Source organism: Rhinolophus hipposideros (assembly GCF_964194185.1).
Source record: "Rhinolophus hipposideros genome assembly, chromosome: 3".
Lineage (NCBI taxonomy): Eukaryota > Metazoa > Chordata > Mammalia > Chiroptera > Rhinolophidae > Rhinolophus > Rhinolophus hipposideros.
Window position 1 is genome coordinate 80,972,649 of NC_138049.1, and position 26,472 is coordinate 80,999,120.

General features: G+C 32.5%; 1 pseudogene across 1 annotated transcript in view; it reads right to left on the minus strand.

Moving 5' to 3' along the window:
- The window catches only part of LOC308494373 (mitochondrial genome maintenance exonuclease 1-like), a 183,547-nt pseudogene extending 157,891 nt beyond the window's left edge, over nt 1-25,656 (minus strand). Inside the window, exons 1-2 of the transcript in view lie at nt 25,454-25,656; nt 23,403-23,459 (exon numbers count right to left, since the gene is read on the minus strand). The product of the transcript in view is annotated as a mitochondrial genome maintenance exonuclease 1-like (transcript). The remainder of the gene's footprint in view (nt 1-23,402; nt 23,460-25,453) is intronic.
- Between the last annotated feature and the right edge of the window lie 816 nt (nt 25,657-26,472).

Below are 26,472 nucleotides of genomic sequence, written 5' to 3' on the forward strand. Positions count from 1 at the left end.
ACATTTATAATAGCATATTTCAGTGTAGTTTTTTTTCCATTTATTATACTTGGTGATCAGTGAACTCCTTTAGTCTATAATAAAATAAAAAGGTTAAATACTTGAAAATCAGTAAAAATGTTCACTACTCAGGAAAAATACGAATTAACAAAGTTGCCTTAAGGAGAAAAATAATTTGAATAGAATATCAAAATGAAGAACAATGAAAAAAATTAAAGTATGATATCCAAAAAGAGAGATCATAATTAAGAGAATTTTACATGTGAGTGACTGCAAGCTTATTAATCGCCACTTCCCATGCATATAACTTGGTCTAGACCATATAATATAGAGATATTTCCTAATTTATGTTCTGAAGCTATCTAGTTTGAAAACCAAACTATATAAGTGGTAAGCTGTAAAATAATAAACAGTCAAATTCAGTTGAACATTAGAAATGTATCATAATGACAAAATTTAATTCAAAGGTAGAATAATGGCTTAATATTTTAAAATATAGCAAAAAAATCAATAGAGACAATGACGTGTTAAACATTTTTTCAATGCTTAATATATGTCAGGCACTGTTTTATGTGCTTTATGTATATTACCTTATTTAATTCTTTAGCACAATTATGAGGTTGAGACTCTTATTATCAAATTTAACAATTTTAATTGTATTCTATAGGATCTGTGATATTTAAATTTAATTTTTGATCCACCTGTTAATTACAAGTGTATTTTTAATTGAAATTTGTTGCTGGCTTTAACATTTATTATTTTTAACAGAATTGCAGTAAATAGCAGAGAATAGCACCCGTGCGAATATTTACCTATCCTTAGTTTAATATGTGATATTCGTTATCTTCTTTAACACCCACAAGCCCACATGAAATGTATTAAATCTTCATTCTGGATAAAGTTAAGTAAATTACTCATAATCATACAGTTCAAGATTTCTCAACCTCAGCACTCTAGATATTTTTGAGTCAGATAATTCTTTGTTTTGAGGGAAGTCCTGTGCATTGTAGACTTTTTAGCAGCATCCTTAGTTTCTATTCTCCCACTTTTCATGACCACAAAGGATTCCAGGCATTGCTAAACATTCCCTGGCAGGGGGAAGGGCATAATCACTTCCACTTAAGTATTACTGATATAATTAGTGCCTTTTCCCAACAAATACTTTTTCCCTTATTTTTTTAAATATTTTCTATCACTTTAACATAATTAACTGTGCTTCTCAACTTATGAAAGCAAGATATAAAATCATGTAAATATTTTCTATCACTTTAACATAATTAACTGTGCTTCTCAACTTATGAAAGCAAGATATAAAATCATGTCTATATGCTCACAACTACATTATCTACTAAGACTTTTAGTAATATCAGTAAATGCCAATATAAATAGATCTGGAGGAAAAAGATACAAATATGAGAGGATCATATCTAGGGCTTTCTTTCATAATAAAATAAACTAAGTGATCTTTAAATACTCTTAAGTCATCCCTGGGCTTCATGCTGAACTATGTTTCCATTCTTTTCATATTCTACCTCAGATTTGTTCTATAATTTCCTCTTATCTGACCTCTTGTTTTGGTATCAAAATTTGGACTCTGCCTCATGCTGCAAATAATATTTAGCACTGCTTTCCTCATTGTTACATTTTTATCTTTCCTTAGCTATGATTTATTTTCTTCCATCCTACTTATTAGCTTTTCTAATAAATGTCTCACAAGTTGCCAATTAGCCACTAGTATCTACTTCATCTGTGCCCTGTCTCAGCAGTGTTACCTCTTGGGATCTAGACAGGAGCAAGGAATAATTTTCTAATTTGTAGAGAACACTATTCTGAGGTACACAGTACGTAAATACTATTAATTGACTAGGATCTCGGCCTTTCTCTTTCCAGAAAGAGGTATAGATATTCTGTATGTTCACCCAATGAAATCCCTATGTAGGAAAGATAAGAGGATGGGAAAATCTGGGGGGGAAATATTATACCTAGGAATGTGTCTGCAGCAGTATGTGACAGATAATGCTGTCCCTTATTGGTAAATAATCCATGAAAAAAAATAGCCTAAATATATGCATTTCATTTTATAAAGTGAAGTTGCATGGAATTGGAAGTCAGGGGATCTAGGTTCTAGCCTCGGTCCTTCCATTGATTATAACTCATCTAATCTAGTATACTAAATTTACAGGTTAGAGAACAAGGAATAATATAATGTTGATTTCTCATGAAAGGAGAGACATCAGAAATCATTTTGTTTTTCCAATAAGAAAGGGAGTGGCATAATGGAATCTAGGATTTAGAGAGATAAAGTGTTGATGATGAAAATTAGAATGGAAGAACAAAAACCGTTTAAACGTTTAATGTATTCTAGGAAAGAAGGCATTAGTAATAGGTATGACAGAGTTGGGAAAAGGTTTGAGAAATATTTCAGACACTCTGAAAGGACTTGACTGATCAGGGTGAAATAAGAAAAATTATATAGCCTATTGAATAAATGGAATTAGGTTTGGAAAATGTAGGATAAATAGATTGATATTATATAGGTTCATTTTGAGGTGTCTATAGACCATCCATGTAGAGATAACTAAATGACAACTGAACATATAGGTTTAATCAATGATATGGACTGGAAATTCAAGTTTGTAATCATTGTCGTGTTAGTTATAGATGACATTTATTTGGAGGCAATGCTACTTAGCAAGACCTTGTAGAAAAGAAAAAGAAGAAAACAGACCCTAGAGCCAAATGGGACAACAACATTTAAGAAGCGAGTGATTGAAATTAAAACAGCGAAAAAAACAAGTAGTAAAAGATTGGAATAGGATGTCATGGAAACTAGCAGGTAATTGAACTTTAAGGAAAGATTGATTGATTTCATCAAATCTCAAAAAGAAGTCAGGATTTAAAAGAATCTTGACTTTTGTAATCATTACATTTAGTTATTTCATTAGAGCAAGTTAAACTAAGAATTACAGATGAAAGTTGTCATGGATTGAGGAGTAAATGGAAAATTAAAAATGAAAGCAATGAGTACAAATTGCTTTAATGCTAACGGGAAACAGCATATAGGGTATTAGGTAGGGGAATGAGGTCATTCTCTTTAGAAATGAAAGACATGACTACCCGAGGTGCCAAAAAAATGTACACATTTTAAAAGATGCTATCTGTGTATTACTTTTCAAAGTTGAATTACAGTAGCAATGTGTAGTATGACTTTTGCTCAAAAGATGGCAGTAATCAAATGAATGCTAGTATCATTCATTGTATTACAATTGTAATAGTTTATTTTGTCCTTTCTTAAAAAGTGTATATACATATTTTGGCATCCTCTGTATATGCGATGTTAGTGAATGTTGAAAAATTGGTGGCCTAAAGGTATTAAAGCATACTTCCTATGTCAGTAAAATAATGATTCCCAAATTTGTTTTAAATTTTTATACACAGTTAATTAAAAGATCCATTAATTTAACATTTAAATATTATATGTGTGCTTTTAGAATAATAATAATTTTAAAATAGCTAAAAAGCTGAGAATGAAAATATTGTTACTGATCAGGTCTATTTCTTTGAGCCTAAGTTTTACATAAATTCTGAAACCTAAAATACAGTCTAAAGGGAGAAGAAAGATCTTCTTTGAGCTAAGTAAAGTTAAATTTGATTTAGATTATAATAGCTTGAAATCCAATTTTGGATAAATCCCTGACACGAGGCATTTACTGTAATTTAGTTATGTTTTGCTTTTACCATCTTTCTCTCATTCTTTCATTTTTTTCCTTGTTTATTCCTCCTTAACCCACAAAAGACTATTTTACTATTTTATTAAAAGCATCTCCATGAATTTACTAATTAATATTTAAAAACCCAAAATGCAGTACTCTACAAATGTCAGAACATTTCTAAAGTGGGCATAATTTCAGAAAAAAAGGTGTATCATTTATGAAAACCTTGTTTACATTATTTTATCACAGATGGAGCGTGTTTATCCATTCTCAGCTGTGTATATACACAAAGTTGAAAATTTTAATGTGTAATTTTTTAGACTCACAGAGACATAGACATAAGAATAGATATCGAGTATAGAAATAAATACAGGTATAGGTATTCACCTCACTTATGGTACTCATTAGTTCTTTTTGCCAAAAATATTTTAGTTTTCTTCTCTTTGCCAGGCATATGGTATGATCACACTTCTGTTTAGGTGAGCAGCATCAATATTTTTGGCTAATGAATTTGGCTGCAAATGATGTATCCCTTTGAGGGAAGACGTTAAATGCTCATGTAAAACTTTGCAGAGCTCACTTCTTTTGCTAATATGGTTATTGGCTATGCACCAAGTTGGGACCAGAGTGAAGGCAGTGATGGAGGAGCACAGCCTGATGGACCTCGCTTGACTTTTCTCATCAGCAAGAAATAAGCCTCCTGAGATGTAGGTATTATTTCTTCAAGCATCATAATTTAGCCTGCCACGACTAATTCACTTATCAACCCTCTGAAAATTTATTAACTGACCAATTAATGGTATTGCCACATGAAGTGATATTTAATCAAAGACTTTTTCACTTAGACTTTTCTGTGACTTAATGGGAATTAAAACTGAGAAATTCTCTTTTAGTAGTGATGGTATATTTCATAATAATATAGATTTTTGTTTTGTTTTGTGTTACAAATATGTATAATTACTACTCAATTTTTAGTGTATTTTTAGCAAGATAACTTTAGTAATTTTAGGGAGGCTAGTTGTATTACTTCTTTGGAAAAAAAACATCAATTTTTTATGTTTTAATTGACTCTTTTAAAAATTAAAAAAATCTCCTTTTCCTGAGTAGAGCTATTTTTCTCACCTGTATGTACCCATTTGCATAGTAGAGGTATGTTTAGATGGAACATCTGCTCCTATCAGAAAATTTCTAGTACAGTTATTCTCAGAACATGAAAGGGATATATATAGAAAGGGATATAGAGTTAAAATTATATTTTTAAAAAGTATAAGTAGGTTTCCAATTCAAAATACATGAATAAGTGTAAAATATTTTATTCAACTCATTACTAAGAGACCGTGGAAGATGTTAAGACTAGTTTATAGAGCATTTGAAGAGTGATATATTGGAAGGTGGCTTAATAAAGTGATTTAAGAACAATAGTGTTGTACTAGATATAAATCTGGTCACTGTCCTACAGACCAATAAATGATAACCTTCAAAGTTATTTGTTTCCACTGAACAGAAATTATTTGTATCTCTACTGTATGAAAATCTCCAAACCAAATGAGTCTGTATTTATTTATGTATTTATTTATTTATTTATTTATTTATTTATTTATTTATTTATTTATTGTGGCGACATGTGTTAGTAAAATTACATAGATTTCAGGTGTACAGTTCTGTATTACATCATCTATAAATCCCATTGTGTGTTCACCACCCAGAATTAGTTCTTCCATCACCATATATTTGATCCCCCTTACCCTCATCTTCCACCCCCCCACAGCCTCTTACCCTCTGGTAACCACTAAACTATTGTCTTTGTCTAGGAGTTTTTGTTTCTCATTTGTTTGTCTTGTTCTTTATTGTTTTTGGTTTATATACCACATATCAGTGAAATCATAGGGTTCTCTGTTTTTTCTGTCTGACTTATTTCGCTTAGCATTATACTCTCAAGATCCATCCATGTTTTCACAAATGTCCCTATATTGTCTTTTCTTACCTCCAAATAGTAATCCATTGTGTATATATACCACAACTTCTTTATCCATTCGTCTATCGAAGGACATTTTGGTTGTTTCCATGTTTTGGCCACCGTAAACAAAGCTGCAGTGAACATTGGAGCACACGTGTCTTTATGGATAAATGTTTTCAGATTTTTTGGGTAGATACCCAGGAGAGGGATTGCTGGGTCATATGGTAATTCTATTCGTAATATTCTGAGGAAACTCCACACTGCCTTCCATAGCGGCTGCACCAGTCTGCATTCCCACAAACAGTGTATGAAGGTTCCTTTTTCTCCACAGCCTCTCCAACACTTGTTACTATTTGTCTTGTTGATGATAGCCATTCTGAGTGGGGTGAGGTGATATCTCATTGTGGTTTTTATTTGCATTTCTCTGATGATTAGTGATGTTGAGCATTTTTTCATATGTTTATTTGCCATTTGTATGTTCTCTTTGGAGAAATGTCTCTTCAGGTCCTCTGTCCATTTTTCAATTCCTCCTCATCAGCGTCTCCCCAAACCACGGTGCAGGTCATAATAACTGACGAGAGTTGGGTGTCAATACCTTAACTTTTTTACCTTAGTAGGTGACATCATTCTGAAGTGTGTTTTTCATGGTTGACCAGAGTTTCCCCAAAGGAATAAGCTCCATTAACCCACTTTAATAACTGACTTTATACAAACTTCCTACATTCTCGCCCCTCCACCAATTTACTCAACTTAAAGATTTTTCTACATGTCCCCAAAAACCACTTCCACTGAAACTCTTTGCTTAGGGTCTGTATCTGGAGAATCCTAACTGAAATACCCAAGTCCTGGAAATATTTTCAAAATCTAGCACATCTATCATAAACAAGTCAAATCTGTAGAGGTAGTTAACTGAATACCTTGGTGAACCTGAGTGAAGCCTGTTTTTCCAGGATAACTGTCTCTCTGCTCTCAAAAGAATCCCCATACCTATAGGGAAGGCTCTCTTCCCACCTCCCCACCACCCAACAAACGAGGTTTTATCTCCCGTTAGACGTTAGACACCTTTGTAGAACATGGTAGCATTTATTGTTTTGTGTGGTTCTTGTATTTCTCTTCCTATTTTACTGTGATCTCTGCAAGTATCATGCCTGTTTTGCTCATCGTTGTAGAGAACCTAGTCCAGTGTCTCGTATAATAGGCAATAGATAAATATTACTTGAATATCGTTCAGTAAATAAAAGAGAGAGGATAGAAACAAACAAAAGGTGGTGGTTTCAACTTGTCAAAGAGATAAAGAAAACCATAGGCAACTTTTCATCACATATATTTCCTGACAAAATAAAAGTGAACATTGTGTTAATCATTATTTTTTAAGTGTCAACATTCATAGAACAGTTAAGAAACAATGTTGTGCCCAATTTCACAATCCATTATTTATTTTCATTTCCATGTATAAATTTATTATACTAATTATAAATGACATTATCATATACAGAGGGTGCCAAAAAATGTATACACATTTTAAGAAAGGAAAAAAAACTATTAAAATTATAATACTGAATATATACCAATAACAATAGATGAATACAAGTCACATTTCACTTCTGCAATTACAAGAGGTTCTCACAGTGGTTACTATCAGTGTCCAAACACCTCTGATTATGGCAACCTACTGCTTGAGCAACATTGACCAAAGTGTCCACTGGTATATATTTTTTGGCATCCCTGTATATGTTTAAATAAAATAGCCACTGACAAAGAACTGTAAAAAAACAGTTAATTTAACCATTACTCCCTTTTTCCATTTCTTTCTTTCTTTTGTTCTTTCCTTTCTTTCTTCCTTCCTTCCTTCCTTCCTTCCTTCCTTCCTTCCTTCCTTCCTTCCTTCCTTCCTTCCTTCCTTTCTTCCTCCCTCCCACCCTCCCTTCCTCTCTCTCTCTTTCTCTGTCTCCCTTTCTTTTTTTCTTCTGTTTCAGTTGTGAAAAACACAACAGCTATTCAGAGGATACTATGGGATGGTGAACTTATATTTCTAGATTCTGAGCACTTCTGTGCAAAGGATGTCTCTTAATTTCAGTTGCATTATCTAGATATTTTCAGGTCATAGAGTCCTTAAATATTCCTTTTTACTGTGTGGTTAAATTTTATGCAGAGTTATTTCTAATAATTGTTTATCCACAGCTTGCTGTCCTATATACAGAGGGTGCCAAAAATGTATACACATTTTATTGTATACACATTTTAAGAAAGGAAAAAAAACTGTATTAATGGTAATACTCAATATATACTGATAAGAAAAGATGAATACAAGTCACATTTGACTTCTGTAATTATAGGAAGTACTCACAGTGGTTACCATCAGCGTCCAGACAATTCTGATTATGGCGAACTACTGCTCGAGCATAGATAACATCTCTTAAAATGTGTATTCATCTTTTTTGGCACCCCCAGTACATAGTAAAATTATGAAATATATGAAGCATATATGTTTTCTCACAAGTTATGCAATGCACTTTATTAACCCAAGTCATGTTTGACAGAATTTTGTTGGTGACCATTTTCTTTATTAATATGTCTGTTTTACATTTTTCTAATTATTACCAGTTTACAGAATCATATGTTTTTATATTGTTGTCATGGCTGTTCCACAATATAAAATTAAAATGGTAGATCTTAATAAATTCAAATTCATAATGTCATGGACTAGATATTATAAATGAGATATTATTAGTAAATTTAGATTTTTGAAGCACCATAGATTAATTTCCCAGTGATAGTTTTAGACAGTGAGCAGTAAAAGATTCAAATGTGTATTTTTTAAAGTATGAAACATATTTATTTTATCAATATAAAAAAATACCATAGGAATATCAATTATCTGTCTTAATGTGTTTGAGCAAGGTCATTTCTCGTAGGCATTAACGCAACATAATGGCAGTCAGTTCAAAAAAATTCTGGCAGTTTTAAAGATGCTTAAATTGTATAGCTACCCTTGCTCATATTTGGCGGGGAGGGGAAGAGGAGGAGAAAGCTGCAGGTGAGCATTGATTAAATGAATGATAAGGTCTTTGATGGATTGATTTTTTTTTTCACATTTTTAATTTAGAAGGTAGAACTTTCTATCACAGTTTAAGCTGAAAATTATGGCCGAAATAATTGAGGTCTGATTCTAGTGGAAGTTAAAGAGGAAAAAGTTGCTGTTCAAATGTCAAGACATCTTGTGGTCCAAGATGATTAAAACTAAACTGTTTGCTGTATGAATCCCAAGGTGCAGCTATATCTCAGCATTGGTGACATTTAGCCAGTGACTTTTTATAGCTTGTTAATAATGTATAGTCTGTCCCTATATAAATTTGCAGTGACAGAAGTGGCCATTTGGAGTAGAGCAGTTAATGAGATTGATTCTTGACAGAAAATGCAGATTTGAAAAGTATTTCTAAAAAAAACAAGATTAATGTCAAAAGAAGTCATGTATTTAACAGACAATGGTGTCATAACCATTCTTTGGGTGTTTTAACAGAGATCCCAGTACTATGTCCAGTGATAAATGTTATATTTTTAATCAGCATTCTATACAGCCCAAACCCCAGCCTTCTCTGCGCTAGTTTCTACTTATCCTGCATAAATCAGAAGACTTCACCTTACTAATCACTTCCTCCGGGGGCATTTTCTCACTTTTCACTTGGTTAGTTCCACATAATTCATGTAAATTTTCCATCATAAGACTACTCATATATTTTTATAATCACTTGTTTGATGCCTGTCTTTCCCAGTAGACACCACTAGCATGTTTCATAGCAGTTTTAGCTTTCACTGAATCCTCAAATGATTATCAAATCATTGAATCTACATTAGCAGATATGAATATTCTTTGCAACAGTGAGAGCTATCATTAATTTATTAGATAACAAAGTTTTATTAGAAAACTTGCATGCATACTCTGACTATTCAATATTAATTTCTTATTAATTATTTTCTCCAGAAGACTGCTGTTTTCAGTCATGTCTGTATCTAATATTTCAAGTTGAAACCTGACATATATGCAAATAATGCATAAACTGAAATGTTACTAGGTAGATATGAGGAGACCAAATGCAGAAAAAGGAATATAAGAAAAGAAATGACTTTACAAGTTGATTATTTTTATTTAACATCTGTAAGAGTATAAATAACCCCCAAATTTTGCTAATTTGAAGAGGGTTATTAATTTTTGCAATTATTATTAAATTTATTTAGCTATGAAAGTAATATATCCTTAATATGAAAACTTCAGAAATTGAGTATACACAATATAAAACAAATTAAAAGGCGGAAGCATGCAAAATTGCCACATTAATAGATCAGATGTGATCAAATACTAACAACTTCATTTTCAGAACCCATCTACATAAATCCCCACCTACCAAGATTAACTTTTAAATTTTGTTGCAGTTCCATCAACATGAGCATATAAGGGTGTGTATTAGTTTTCTTGAAATCAAACAAAGTACCTCATACTGGTTGAGTTAAACAACAGAAATTACAGAAATTTGTTGTCTCATAGTTTGGGAGGCTAAAAGCCCAAAAGCAGGTATTTGTGAGTTTGGTTCCTGCTAAGAACTGTCAGAGTAACTTTCCATTCTTCTCCATAGCTTTTTGTAGCCTCAGGCATTCCTTGGCTTGTAAAGGGTGGTATTCCTGCGTCTTCACATGATCTTCCCTCCATGCATGTCTGTCTCAGAGTCCAAATTTTCCCTTTTTATAAGGACACCAGTCATTGGAATAGGGCCTGCTCTGATGACCTCATCTTAGTTTGAATATACCTGCCAAAGACCCTATTTCTAAATAAGGTTACATTTTGGGGTACTGAGGTTTAGGTCTTCAATATCTCTTTTGAGAGGCACAATTCAACCCATGACAATATATAATATAAAAATATATGACTATGTAAAAAATACACATGCACACACAGGATTTTATACCCAGATCTCACATAGACTGTATATAGGCTTTGCACACATGAGAATTAAATACTGTATAGTGCTATGTTATATTTTGCTTATGCTTACCTGGTCTCTATTGCTAACATACCAGTTAGTTGGTATTAAAATAATACTGGTCCTGTAGTTTTTGTCTGGGGCTTTGGGTCCTCTTCCAACCTCACTAGTTGTTGGAAGAATTCACTTCCTCGTGCTTGTAAGACTGAAGTCCCATTTTCCTTTCAGCAATGGAACACTTTTAGCTCCTAAATACCACCCTTAGGTTCTTGCCTCATGGTCTCAGTGTTTACAACATGGATGTTTGCTTTCTCCTGGGCCACTCAGTGGGAGTCTCTCTGCCTCTTCTTTGACCAGAAAGAAACTCTGCTTTTAAAGAGCTCACTGGATTGGGTTAGGCTTGCTCCAGAAAATCTTCCTGGTGTCATATAACGTAACATAATCACAGAGTAATAGTTCATCATAAACACAGGTTTCACCCACATTCAAGAGGAGACTATACATGATTGTGGGTCGTCTTAGAATTTTGTCTACTACAAATATTCTCATTAGTTCATCTTTGTCTTTTTGATGATTATTTTCCTAGAATAAATTCCTGGCGGGAAAGTTGCTAACTCAGAATAAATGCAAAATTGTAAGCTTTTAAAACATATCACTAAAGTCTCAATATGAAAAACATGTCTCAACATAAAAAAACAATACACAGAAACATGTACTTACACATTTTTCAACATGAAAAAACATGTCTCAACATGAAAAACAATACACAGAAACGTACTTACACATTTTTTCCTGAACCGTCTGAGGAAATTTGCAAACATGTAATGTTTTACCCCTAAATACCTCTATATGCCAAAGATCAAGAATATTCAATTGTATAATCACAGTAAATTATTAAAATTGGATGTTAAACTCCATATAATACTTTTATCTAACATATATACTGACTTTATTCAAATATTATCAGTTATCTCAATAAAATCCCTTTTAGCAATTAATTCAGTCCCCTGTCCTCTCCAATATGCATTCCTGGAAGACATTTAATTATGTGTTCTGGAATTGTTTATCAGCCTTTCTTTGTCTTTTATAACTTAATTTTCTTTTTAAATATAAACCATTTACTTTGGACAATTTCCCTCAATTTTAGTTTATCGGACAAACACACAAACACACTCACTCACACACACATACATGCACACACAATTTGATTTAGATTTTGCCCTCTTAGTAGTAATACTGTGTTGATTATGCTGTGTCCTCCATGAGGTACATGAAGTTGGTTCATCCCATTACTGACATGAACTTTACTCACTTTGCATCAGATTTCTCCATTGAAAAGTATTATTACCTCCTTTTAACTAGGTAAATGGAAAATACTTTGAAACTACATACATATCCTGTTGCTCATCAAATGTTTACTCCTTAGTGTTAGCATCCTTTGAAGGATGCCCTGCAACTCTGTCCATTCACAAGACAAAGTAAATTCTTTCTGGGTATACACACATATATTCTCACGCCAGCACACATACACATAAAATTATAAATCTGTTTGTAATTTTTAAATGTTTTGTACTATAATAATTCTTAGACTATCTAGTCCTTCCTGTTTCTATAAACAAGTATCTTTTTAAAATTATTTTTAAACCACACTGTATATGAGTGTAATATCAGCAAAATATTTTTTTGAAGATCTTCAGTTCCTTTTTACTTTTAAAACTATAAAAAATATATCCTTACTCATGCCCTTTGTAGTCAATAACTTGTCATTTTGTCCTACTCTTTTGATCCCCAAATTTTCATTATTTCATAGAATAGTTTTCAATATTACTGTGTAAATTATTTTAACTATAACACTAGATAGTATGTTCTTGTGATGGTTAAAGAATACCAAGAAGTTTCTTTTAGAAAATTTAAGCACACGAAGATAGGAATTTGACTTATTCATTTTAACATCATGCCTTTTTCAGTTAATAAGATAAATAGCAACAATCACAACAATAAGAAAGCACTAAAAAAAATCACTAGCATTTAAAAAGTATCCTATTTATAATATTCTAATAAATACATATTTACAATTATTTTGTTATTACACTTATTATTTAAATCCATCCTCAAAATGGACTTATGATTTTATTTCTAATATAATCCTGAAAATATAGATGAAAAAAACTTATGAATATTTATAATTGTAAAACTTAAGGCGTTTAGCAAGATCACACAGCTATAATTGCCAGGGAGCTTACTCATCTCTGAGCCATTTCTATGTCAAGAATCCCAAAGCCTTCGTTCTTACCATTGCATATCCTGAATATCACACACTACTCTCTGTTTCTGTTAAATTAAAAAATCGTCTTCTGGAGAGCTCCCCATGGAGTCAACATGATTACATATAAGACTGATGTTCTCAGAACGAACCCAATATTATAATTTGTCTAAAAAAGTTCTACTTTAAGTTGTTGAAACACATCATTGAAATTTTAACTATTCTGTTTTACTAGTTGATTCAAACATGTGAGTGCTCTGGTGTCTAGTTTTTGATATGTTGTTGCTCAAATAATGATGTGTTCATTAAAATCTCTTAATCACTTAGTATTCAGCCTGGGTATCAGCTCTGAGATAGACCTAAAAAGTTCTATTAAGCAGTGGAGAGAAATGATAAACAGTATTTATTCTCAAAAGATATTCAGCTATCTCATAAAGTCTTAGTTGATGTACAATAATAATGTTCTAATGAATGGAGTCCTAAATGATTATTTCAAGTTATTTGCTCACTAAATATGATTAGGGATTTTTTTTAAAGAAAAGCTTTAAATAAAAAAGAATTACCACTAAGTGTTCAGGGAGCTAACATGCTGAAGCTGCATTCTGTAGTCTTATATAGAGATTTCTCCCATCCACCCATCCAGTAAATATGCATTCTTTTGATTTAGAGCTATTTAGCACAGGTAAATAATTATCCTAAACTTGAGAACATGACATGAGCTATAAGTAGCAATTGCACAGAAGTAGAGCTCAGACCACCATATTTACCACATTCAAATATATACTTACATCAATTCAGGTAGGCTGAAATCAGGAATTGTTTAGAAAACATGTTTCCGTAAGTATAATTTTCCTCCTCATCATGTTTTTATAATAACATGTTATAATATCCTACCACTCCTTTGGATATTAGTGTTTAAAATGGTTAATGAAAAGTATAAATCTTGAGAATGTAGTAGCTTTGTAATAATTCTTATAAATATACTTTCGGTTTCCAAACTGTGCATTCCTAAAAGGTATTTTGAACATTAAAAAAAAACACCAAAAAACCTATCATCTATCTATCTACCTACCTACCTATCATCTGTCATCTAGCTAGCTAGGCATTTATATATACACACACACATATATATATATATATATATATATATATATATATATATATATATATACATATATATATATATATATATATATATACATATATGTGTTTTTTTTTCTCAAATGATTCTGCCCTACAATAGATATCAAGATTTTGCTGTCTTGATTTATCTTAGTCACTTGGTTCTCACCCACTCCTCTCCATCCTGATTCTTCTAAATCATAAGATGACAAAATACTTTATAAGACTCAGTCAGCTTCAATTAAGAAAACACACACACACACACACACGCAAACAACTAAACCAACTCAATTAAAATAAGATATAGAATTTTTATAACTCATAAAACATTGAAGGTAATTTATGAAGTTAATTTCAGATATAGCTGGATCTAGGGATGACTCAGTCCAGAAACTATGTCTCTGTCTTTTGACTTTACTCCCCAGTGTATTTTGGCTTTACTCAGTTTCCGAGCATTGGGCCGCACAGCCATTCATCTAATAAAAGACACTAAATATGCTCAGTGATTACAAAGAACAAGAGGAAAGATTCAAATGCTATATTTATTTTGTCTTTGTGAAGTATGACAATACCTGTTTTTCTACCCTTTGCATGAGTTGAAATCTTCAGTTTAGGGACTTCCCATGTAATGTCTTTTCAGCAAAATCATGCACAGGGTTTTTTAATCTATGGTGTATTCATTTTATAACATAAAAATCTATTCCACCTGTAAGATTTATGTAGTAAAAATAGGAAAAAAAATATTTGTATAGTCTTAATAATTAGCCATATTTTTAAAAAGCCACAGTGTTTACCAAGAAAGAGATTTATATTTACATATAATATTAGTGTTTGAAAATGGAAACTTCTGTGAAGGTTCTGAAAATGTGTTTGGTCACTTTCTATGACCTGTCTTAAAGTTTGGTTGACATTCTTTAATATCTAGCTTTATTTCAAAACTCATGCCATGGCTTTTCTTTCATGTGAGTGTATCCCTAGCATTTTTCTTCTGGTTGTTATCCAGAGATAGATTTCTTTTGGTTTACACATAAGAGGGGGTGCTTTGAATTGTGTCCTCCCCCAAAATTCATATGTTAAGGTCCCAACTCCCAGAGTGTGACAGTATTTGGAGACAGGGCATTTAAAGAATTGCTTAAGGTAAAATGATGTTATATCAGTGGGACTTAATACAGTATGATTAATGTCTACCTAAGAAGGGGAGATGAGGACATAGGCAAAGGGAAGGTCATATGAAGACACCAGAAGCAGTCAAACTGCTACAAACCAGTAAGAGTGGCATTCAGAAGAAACCACCTCTGTTGCACCTCGATTTGGACATTTAGCTTCCAGAAATGTGAGAAAATAAATGTCTGTTATTTAAGCCGCATAGTCTATGTTACGTTGTAATGTTAGCCTAGCAAACTAATAAGGAAGGGGAGAAGGAAGTAAACAAGAAAGAAAATCCCTGAAGCAACCAAAGCACTGCTAAAAATATAAAATGGTTAAAAATAAAATTGGTAGATTGAATATGTTGGTAAGAAGGTGACATTAAGGTGGCATTGGATAAGGAACTAGGAACACCTGTATCATATTTTTAACACCCTAAAAAATCCCTGATGGAAAGATATGGTTGGGGAAAATTGCTTGAAAATAAGCACACTTTGTTACTTCAAGGCTATGTCTTTAACCCTCCCAAGACAAAAACTTTTGTGATAGATGTGTCTGGGAGGATTCTTTTGACCCAACTTTAAGATAGTCTAAAAAAAAAAAAAAATGCAATCTGGATGGCCAGGAATCTCCCATAATAATAAATGTAAATCTCCCATAATAAATGTGAATAATAAAAATTCCAAAAACATGAAAAATGGAGAGAATTTGCCTGAGCCCAGACAGGAGCTTTTTCTTGTAGAGGTAGAGTGTCCAGTTGCATGACATTTAACAGATCTTAATAATTATAATTAAAACAGTATGAATTTATTGATTTTAATAAATATTTGTTAATCTCTGTATTTAATTATAAACACAGTTGACATTCTATTTTGCATGTAATAGAGAATCTTGTCATAGCTCTTCAGAGAAGCAACATATAGCTATCTATAACTAAACACCATTTCAAAAAGAAATAGTCTTTTAAAATTTATTTCTGTGTGTATCCATTCATTAAAGTTTGAAAATTACTTACACAGATCATGTATTATGAACAAAATGTACTTACATTAGAAATCAAAAATGAAAATATTTTATAACATATTTATTTCAAAGCTCTGAATTTTAGAGAGTTCATGAAATATTTCTCACTACCCATATTTCGGATAAACGTGACTCTACTGTGTAAATCAGTCTCTATAATTTGAGCTTGGGTTTTACTGTCCTCCACTCAGTTTTCTAAAAACAAAATTGAAAATTAGAAAGGATGTTCCTCAGAAAACGTACAGTTTGTAAATAGGTAGAGGTCAGAATAGTTAATCAGCATTTTAATAAGAGCAATCGAAGCCATAGGTGTCCTGAGAGAAATAAATCCCCAAGGCATTTCTTAAAGTTCAGTTTATGCAGTGACTTATTAATAATAATGAACTGATTTAGGCTGAGGAGTGGCCATTCTGATTTTTAAATAACTTCTGTTATTTCCTGGAAAATTGTAGAAGGCATACCTGTTTTATGTTGGAGAATTCCTCACCATGTTGACTATGTTAGCAAAATTGTTACCCCCAACTAATAAGAATTTCTGAAATTTCTGACTCCATACTGAAATCAAATATACATTCCAGCTTTAATTAAAATTAAACTCCAGAAAGAGCAGAAATAGCAGTTACCTAAAAAGAAGTGTACTTTATACATTTTCAATTCTCTTCTATGCCTTATAGTAAGATGAAAACAGGTGATGCCCTAAATCAGAATTTTTATTTTTATATAGTCATATATCTAAAAAAAGGAAACTAGAGAAGTACAATATTTTTTTTTAAATACATGTTATATTGTTAAGTACAAGGGATCTGTTTTCCCCTGAGTATTTATTAGTGCTAATTTTCTTAATCCTGTTGCTGTAAAATTTCATAGGTAATAAAATACTTGCATTTTTAATTTTAATCCCAACTCAAAATGCCTTTTAAGTACTACCTACTCATTGAAGAATCTGGCATCTGTCCTTTGATAATTACCAGAAAATGCAATGTAAATAAAAAGTAAATAAATTTAGGAATAAAATTTAAAATCTTGCCAAAGATACAGGATATTCTGAAATTGGGAGAGGTTCTGTTGGAGAATTCCTTCAATCATACACCATGCTGGTGGAGATTGCAGAGTTGAAGTAGTTAAAACTGAAGGAGAGAAAAATCAATAAAAAATATTACTTGAGAGGCCAAGATAATAATTTATATGTGAAAGATTAAGAGAGACATTTTGGAAATCTGAGGAAGGCTGAAAAAAATTCCATTAAAATGTCATTAGTTAGCCATTCTGACTGATGCGACCTGGTGTCTCATTGTGGTCTTAATTTGCATTTCACTGATGATTAGTGATATTGAGTATTTTTTTACATGTCTTGGACTTCTGTAGGTCTTCTTTGAAGAAATGTCTTTTCATACCCTATGCCCATTTTTCAATTGCATTTTGTTGTTGTTGTTTGTTTGTTTTTTAATTATTAGGTTGTATGAGTTTCCTCTGTATTTTGGATATCAACCCCTTATTGGATATATCATTTGTGAATATATTTTTTTCATTTAGTAGGTTCCTTTTTTTGTTTTGTTAAAGGTTTCCTTCATTATGCAGAAGATTTTTATTTTGATATCATTCCATTTGTTTATTTTTGCTTTGTTTCCCTTGTTCAGGGGGAACAGTTCCAAAAAGAGATTACTGTGTTTTGCCGTGTATAACGCGCACCTTTTTGCCAAAATTTGTGAGGGAAAAATAAGGATACAGATTACACATGGATAGTACTATTTCTGTAGATATATAAATGTTTTTAATTTTTTAATTTATGCTTATGAGTTAAAAGTGTAACTCTAGAAATCAATATGATGCCTGTATGCAAAATAATACTCTGGAATATGATAATGGGTTTTGTTGAACTTACAGCAAACTTGCAATGGTGACGAATAATTCTTGGCCTTCTAACATGTGTAAATATTATAAATTTATTACCAGTACATAAAATTTCTTTGACCTCATAGGTGTTTTTGTGTTTTATAATTATTTGTTACATAAAATTCCTTGTATGCTAAAAAAATAAACGCTAAAGTTCCTTTATAATACAAAAAACAAGTACCTAAATGTAAACAAATAAAAATTTGAATTAAAAAATTAAAAGTTGTTTTTTTTCCCCCTAAAAGTTTTGGCCAAAAACGTGGGTGGACATTATACATGGCAAAATACAATACTTAGACTGATGTTGAATAATTTGCTTCTTATGTTTTCTTTTAGGAGTTTTATGGTTTCAGGCCTTACATTTAAGTCTTTGCCCATTTTGAGTTTATTTTTTGTATATGGTGTAAGAGAATGATCTAGTTTCATTGTGTTGCATGTCTCTGTCCAGTTTTCCCAACACCACTTGTTGAAAAGAATGTCATTACTCCAGTGTATATTCTTACCTTCTTTGTCATAGATCAATTGACCACATAAGCGAGGGTTTATTTCTGGGCTCTCTATTCTGTTCTGTTGAGGTATGTGTTTGTTTTTGTGTCAGTACTATAGTGTTTTGATTATTATAGTTCTGTAGTGTAGTTTGGGATCAGAGAGGGTGATACCTCCAACTTTGTTCTTATTTCTCAGGATTGGTTTGGCCACTTGAGGTCTTTTCTGTCTGGCTCCATATACATTTTAGGATTATTTGTTCAAGTTCTGTGAAAAATGTCATTGGTATTTTGATAGAAATTGCATTGAATCTATAGATTTCTTTGGGATTGTGGACATTTTAACAATTTTAATCCTTTCAATCCATCAGCACAGTATATCCCTCAATTTATGTGTGTCTTCTTCAGTTTCTTTCTTGAGTGTCTTATGGTTTTCAGAGTACAGGTCTTTTACCTCTTTGGTTAAATTTATTCTGGTATTTTATTCTTGTTGATACAGTTGTGAATGGGATTCTTTTCTTCATCATCAAAAAGTGAACAGATAACATACATTGGCAAGAATGTGGAGAATAGGGTAACCTTGTGAACTGTTGGTTAGATTACCGGTACACCCACATGGAAAACAGTATGGAGATTCCGCAGAAAACTAAAAATAGACATACCATATGACCCAGCAATTCTACCCTGGGTATTTATCCAATGAAAACCCTAATTTGAAAAGATATATACATCCCTATGTTCATTACAGCTTGCTTACAATAGCCAAGATATGGAGGCAACCTAGGTGTACGTTGATAGATGGATAAAGAAGATATGGTATATATATAGACAATGGAATATTATGCAGCAATAAAAAAGAATTAAATTTTGCCATTTGAGACATGTATAGATCTATAGAGTAATCATAAGTCAAATAGATCAGGCAGAACAATGCAAATACCATGTGGTTTCACTTATATGTGGAAACTAAAAACAAAACTAACAAAACAAACAAAACAAAAATAGATTCATAGAAACAGAGACTTAAGGAAGGGTTACCAGAAGGGAGGGTATTGAGGGATAGGTGAAAAGGGAAGGGGAATATAGTTAATAATATTGTGATAAGTTTATACAGTGAAGTGTGACTATTAGAATTAGTGGGGTGATCACATTGTAAGGTATAAAAATTGTCAAATCATTATGTTGTACAACTGAAAGCTAGTATAACCGATATAAGATTGTATACCAATTATACTTAAACCAAAAAAAAAAATGAAAAAACAAGTTAAAAAATATTAAAGTAGAAGTAAAGGATATAATAAGACAATATGGTATATGTTGAGATCAGAGTCATGTCAAAACTCACAAAACATAATTTTAAATGTACTTTCATGAAACCTCAGGTAAACTTTTAAAATGTATATATTTTAATGTTTTTTAAAGTTAAAAATCAAACTTCTTTTTACCATTTAATGTGATATTTTTGTCCCCTTTTAAAGGTTTTTTATTGTTCTTTTTTTTTCATCTTATAATCCCATGATAGCCTCCAACATTACTCACATGATTACTGTAAATTCACACACACACTCACACACACAAACACACACAAAAGGTATTAAACCTATTTCTCTATGAAAAGAATCTTAATGTCTCTAGCAACAAACTTGTATGTATCCACATACATAGATAAATACCCACAAAGAATAAAATATGTATTAAATGAAATACTGGGGTGGAAGATAGAAGGGAAATCTGTTTGTTGTAAGAAACCTTAATTTTAAAGATGTGTATTCATGGTAGAGATCTAAAAACTGTGCTTTATAGTGGATTGAGAAAGGATTGAAAAAGTTGGGGAATTTCCCATGGAAATAGGAAGAATGCTTATGGATTCCTGCAGTTAATAGAATGTTACCCAGTGGGTGGAAGAATAAGAAAAGGATATTTAATATCATTGTCATAATAGTATACCAAAATGCTTGACACTTCACAAGTTTAAAAACAAAAATAATGGTGGTTCAACTTCATTTATTTCAATAGAGCTATTAAAAAATCAAATGAGTTGGCTTGTGAAATCAGGTGTTCTTTAACATTAGAAGGTCCTGAAGAGTCTAAAAAGTAGTCTTTTTAAAATATGATATTTAGGCAATTCCAGCACTACAGATTTTAGACTTTTAAATAAAAGAAAATTTAAAAAAATATTTTATTAGATACCTTTTCTGTTCCTGGTACATGAGTGGGTCAGGATTTGGACTGACTTTTGCCATGGGGAACACTGTTTCCAATGAAATCTTTGAAATTGTGCTTGCCAAGTGGATTATTTTTAATTTAAATGCAGGCCATATAAAGGGCTCCAATTACTGGTAGCCTGAAAATATTATCTGTCTTAGATTGTGTTTTGTGGAGTGACAAATGTATGTAGATGACCTTGCAAAGTGTCTAGTACAAAGATAGAAATTTTAGTTGCTGTTAACTAATATTAGTTTTCTAAGTGGAATATGGCATACACTGTAAATGTCCAATCTTTCTTAATAATAATTGAGCATTCTGTCATGAGAAAATTCATTCTGTTCACAGTAATATAGACATAGTGATAGACGTTATAATAGATTGAAGTACATTTCATTGTCCAGGTTGGTTCTGGTTATTTTCTTATTACCTCTTATAAATCCCCCCCAAATAAGAGTCTACTTTCTTTTATGTTAAGTGAATTATTGTTAAAAGAAGAATGTTAAAGAAAAAAATTCCTCTTAATATAGCATGTCAGTGTAGTTTAAGTGTGTTAAATTCCTTTATTTTTATTCTTGAGAAGTTATTTAATATACAAAGTAGTTTGAAGCTCTACATGTGTTGTATTAGTTTGGTGCAAATGTAATTGTGGTTTTTGCAATTTTCAACCTGTTAAAGAGCAATTGCTTTTGCTCCAACCTAACATACAGCTGTTGTTCATCCCATCCCAGCTATGTTGGACGGGTCCTAATAATGCTGACTAAATCCCATTTTAACAACCTCTACTGTTATATCTTCATCTTTTTGGGAAGCTGAGGGATCTTTCTTACTGTGTGTGCACCCAGTAAATCAGCCCCGAAGTGTAGATATGTTAATGACCTAGGGGGCAACCCATGATTAATTGGCACAAGAGTCAGTAGACAGTTGCTCCATTTTTCAATCATTCTAAGGAAAACTCCTGATGTGCCTTCTCCACAGATCTTCAGAAGGTTCTCATTGAATGCATAGTTATCTCTTGCTGTATAACAAATTATCTTTAAAATCTAATGGCTGAAAACAACAAGCATTCACAGATGCTCCCTGGCTTACAATGGGGTTACGTCCTGATAAACCCATTGTTAAGTTAAAAATATAAGTCAAAAATGCATTCAGTGTTCTATTGAACATCAACAGAGTTTAGCCTAGCCTGCCTTAAGTGTGCTCAGAGCACTTATATGAGCCTACAGTTTGGGCATACGTACCTGATTTCATCTAACTGCCTTCCTCCTCGTCGCACCGGAAGCAGAAGACACAGACAGGACTTTTGTAGACATGACGGGAAGAGAAAACCGAATACAATATCCAAAAAATGCTGGCAACACTGTGTACTATAGAGTTTGTTTATCCTCAGGATAGTGTGGCTTATCTGCGTGATTTTGGCTCAGAATCTTTCATCAGGTTTCAGTCAAGACATCAGCTGGGTTACAGTCATATGAAGACTTGCACGGGGCAAAAAGATCCTCTCCCAAACTCACTCATGTGGCTGTTGGCCAGAAATTTCAATTTTCCACACAGCCCGCTCCATAGTGTTACTTGAATGTCATCATGACAAAACAGCTGGCTTGTCAGAGAGAACAAGCAAGTCACACTTTGAACATATTCTACACATTAGCAATGAATCACTAAGAATAGTCTATACTCGATGAGAGAAGAATTAGGCTCCATGTTTTTAAAAGAAAAGTATGAAAGAATTTTAAAACCACTACAGTGGGCCTGAGCACCCTTTGCAATAGTGGCAAATGGCTAAATAATGCATTCCTAATTGACTTATTTTTCGTCCCTGTCTCATTCTCCTCACTCCTTCACTTTTGCTTATTTGTATGACATCCCAAATAACCTGCATTCAAGTCTTTGTCTCAATTTCTGCATATGGAACATACCAAACCAAAACAACTAGGCACTGTTAAATTTAAATAAATACTCTCAAAATCAAAATTTAAATTATTTTTATTGAAAACAAAATATCATAAAATAATATCTATAAAAATAAATTCATTTCGAGTTTTATGCATTCACAATCACTGAGTCAGTTATCGTTGCTTATTATCTAAACTATTTTTCTGGTCCATAAATATTCTCCAGAGCTATTTAGACAGCATTCTGATTTGTAAAGTAGCCTCAAGAAACTTAGATTTCTGTTACAGTAATTGCCTTCTGAGAATATTCCTCTCTTAATTCATATGCAAAATTAAATTAATAAAATTAGGATAAAAGTAAAAATGTTAAAAATGTCCTTGAAGATTCCTAATTTAGGCAATACTAATAAAAATACTTACTTTACATATTAATGAGGATTCTACTTTATGCAATTTACTTAAGGGTATAATAAAATTTAATTACACATTTGAAAATACCTATAATAATTTAGATTCCAATCTGTCACCATTTTCTTCAACAAATCAAACAAATGGGTTTAAAATACCTGCATTTTTAAAAATTTAGAAGATATAATCAGCTCAATTGAAAAGCACAGAAAATAGTGAGACGAGTAACATAATGTGATATCTTTAGAACAAATAATCAAGGCCATCCTGGTCAGATCATTGGTTCTGCCTACCTACTAGGATATCTCTGACTTACAACTTGGTGTTCATGTTGTGTTTCCTCGGGAACTGGTAGTTTACAATATCAAAGTATCTGCAGAAACAAAAGAGAAAAAGTCAATGTTGTAAATCCATGGTCATTCACATGAATACAAATTAAGCAAAAATGTTTGGATTCCATGACCTAGATCAAGTATATGACCATTTCAGTTCCAGTTTGATGATGTGATATATCATCCATAACAGGGAAGTGATCAGAGCACAGTGATAAGAGAGGTATACAATAATTTTATTTTGTTTTGCTTATGGCTATTCTCCAGAACTATGGTCACTTACATGAAAATAAGCCAAAATTCCAGAAGGTGCAAATTTTTTGAGTAAAATATAAACAAATAAAATTAAGCAGAAGTTATGTTTAGGATATGTGGATTCCTAATTGGGAAATCCCTATTCATAACTAACTGTGATCAGGTATCGATAAAGGATATGTCTGTTATTCACGGGGATAAACACTTCACATTTTGGTATATTCTAGAGCAAATGAATTTATGTATAGTTGTAGTCACTAATTATTAAAAAGAAAGAAGATAAATCACAAAAATGAACTGTGAGGATTCTGCAACTGTATGAAGTGACTTACTTATTTGATATTTTTAGTTATTAATATTATAATTTGAGAATCACTGGCTTCAGCAAAGATCCTAATAAAGAATGAACACTTCAACTTCTCAACATTTAAACTTGATATTTTTAATGTTGATGTTTTGCAGTTGAGAAACAATAAGTTGTAACATGGTTTCTTCCTTAATTATTAAACTATATCCCATTAATCCTGCTATCAAAGTTGAGCAAATGGATTATTACAGATTGCAACTAAATTTCTTTTTAAGCTGGAAAGTAAATATTTCAAAGTCAAATAAAAGTTTGGTGAATGTGTATAAATTGACTTAGGGCTCATTTAAATTCAGCTGTAACACATCAACTAAAAAGAAAAAGATTTATGAATGGAATTGATTGTGTGGGATGGAAATTCAGTTTTGAAAATGATTATTCTTTCTCACCCCAATTGTATGATACCAGGCACTATTTTATCTGTTTAATAAGCTCTCTGTAGTCTTTCTTTGTTATGTGCCTCATAATTTAACATGACAAATATCCCACATAGTGGTTTTGGTGCAGTCGAATCCATAGAACTTCTCATGGACAGGACCAGTAAGCGACATAGATTATACTTTACTACCTTTAAGCAAGAGGAACAAGTAAAGAAGATAATGGAAAAGAAATATCATAATATTGATCTTAGTAAATTTAAATAAAAGTGACCATATCAAAGGAATAGTAACAGCAACAACAGAGAAGATACAGGAAGAGCTAGTGGAAGAGTGGTGACCAGCAGGGTTGTTACAGAAAAGCATCCAAGCAAGGTTGTTACCAAAATAATCATAAACTCTACGAAGTGATTCTATTTGCAACTTATCCCCAACAGATGATAAAGCAGTATTTTCCAATTTGAATAATCGTTTGAGGGTGGCTCCTACCATCTGCTAACAGTAGTTCAAACTAACTTTTTGGTATCTAGTACTCAAATGGAGGTATGATACTGGGGTTCTCATAAGTTGAAAAGAGATTGCAATGAAAAGAGATTTGCTTTAAATGGTTCATTTTTAATTGATTCAATTTGTGTTTTATGTCTTCCCTCCAGTATTGTAGATCAAATCCTTTGTTAAAAAGTTCAATCTGAGAGTGTCATGATTTAGTAGTATCTTGTTTTTGTTTAAGACTATATATATATATATATATATATATATATATATATATATATATATATATATATATATATACATATATATATATATGAGAAAAAATATATATGAGAAAAAAAAAATATATATATATATGAGAAAAAAGTTATCAAGTTATGAAAAGAGGTGGAGAAAAGTTAAATGCACATTAACTTTTCCCAGAATGGTGATCAATCTTCTTCAGCTCATTAAATTTGCAAGAAATATGAGCCGTGTGACAGTCAAGCACACATGTGTATCCGGTGTATCCGGCCCTGATTTAGCCTGGATGGTTCAGGATAGTCACCTGAGCTGTGAGGCCAGCTGCTTCCATCGGTGGCTCATTTTTGCTGTCACCAGCCACATTGCCACAATGAACATCTTTGACAGACACATGTTTGACATTGAAGCCCACACGACCCCAAGAAGAGCTTCACTCAAAGCTTCATGGTGCATTTCAATTGGTTTTACTTCAGTTGTAACGTTGACTGGAGCAAAAGTGACCACCATGCCGGTCTGAGAGCACCAGTCTCCCCTCAGCCCACAGGGACAGGACCAATACCATGAATTTTGTAGACATCCTGGAGGGACAGACGCAAAGGCTTGTCAGTTGGATGAGATGGTGGCAGGATGCAATCCAGAGCTTCAGGCAATGTGGTTCCACTGGCACTACCATCTTTGCCAGTGATTTTCCATGTCTTGAACAAAGGCACGTTAGCACTTGGCTGCAGCATGTTATCACCATTCCAAACAGAAATTGTCAGAAATGCTACTGTGTCAGGGTTGTCGCCAATTTCCTTAATGGAGGTGCTGACTTCCTTGACAATGTCCTCATATCTCTTCTGCCTATAAGGTAGCTCAGTGGAATCCATTTTGTTAACACCAACAATTAGTTGTTTCACACACAGTGAGTAAGCCAGAAGGGTATGCTCACGGGTCTGCCCATTCTTCAGACACCTGCTTCACTTTCATCAACACCAGCAGCAATGATCAGGACAGAACAGTCAGCCTGAGATATATCTGTAATCATGCTTTTAATAAAGTCGCAGTGTCCTGGTACATCAATGATGGGCACATAATACTTACTGGTCTCAAATTTCCACAGAGAGATACTTATAGTGATCCCACGCTCATGTTCAGCTTTTAGTTTATCTAAGACACAGGCACACTTGAAGAAGCCCTTTCCCATCTCAGCAGCCTCCTAAAATTTTTTGATGGCTGCTTTGTCAGTCCACCACATTTGTAATCAGGTGACCTAAAGTAGTAGACTTTCCAGAATCCATGTGTCCAATGATGATGATGTTGATATGTCTCTTTTCCTTGTGC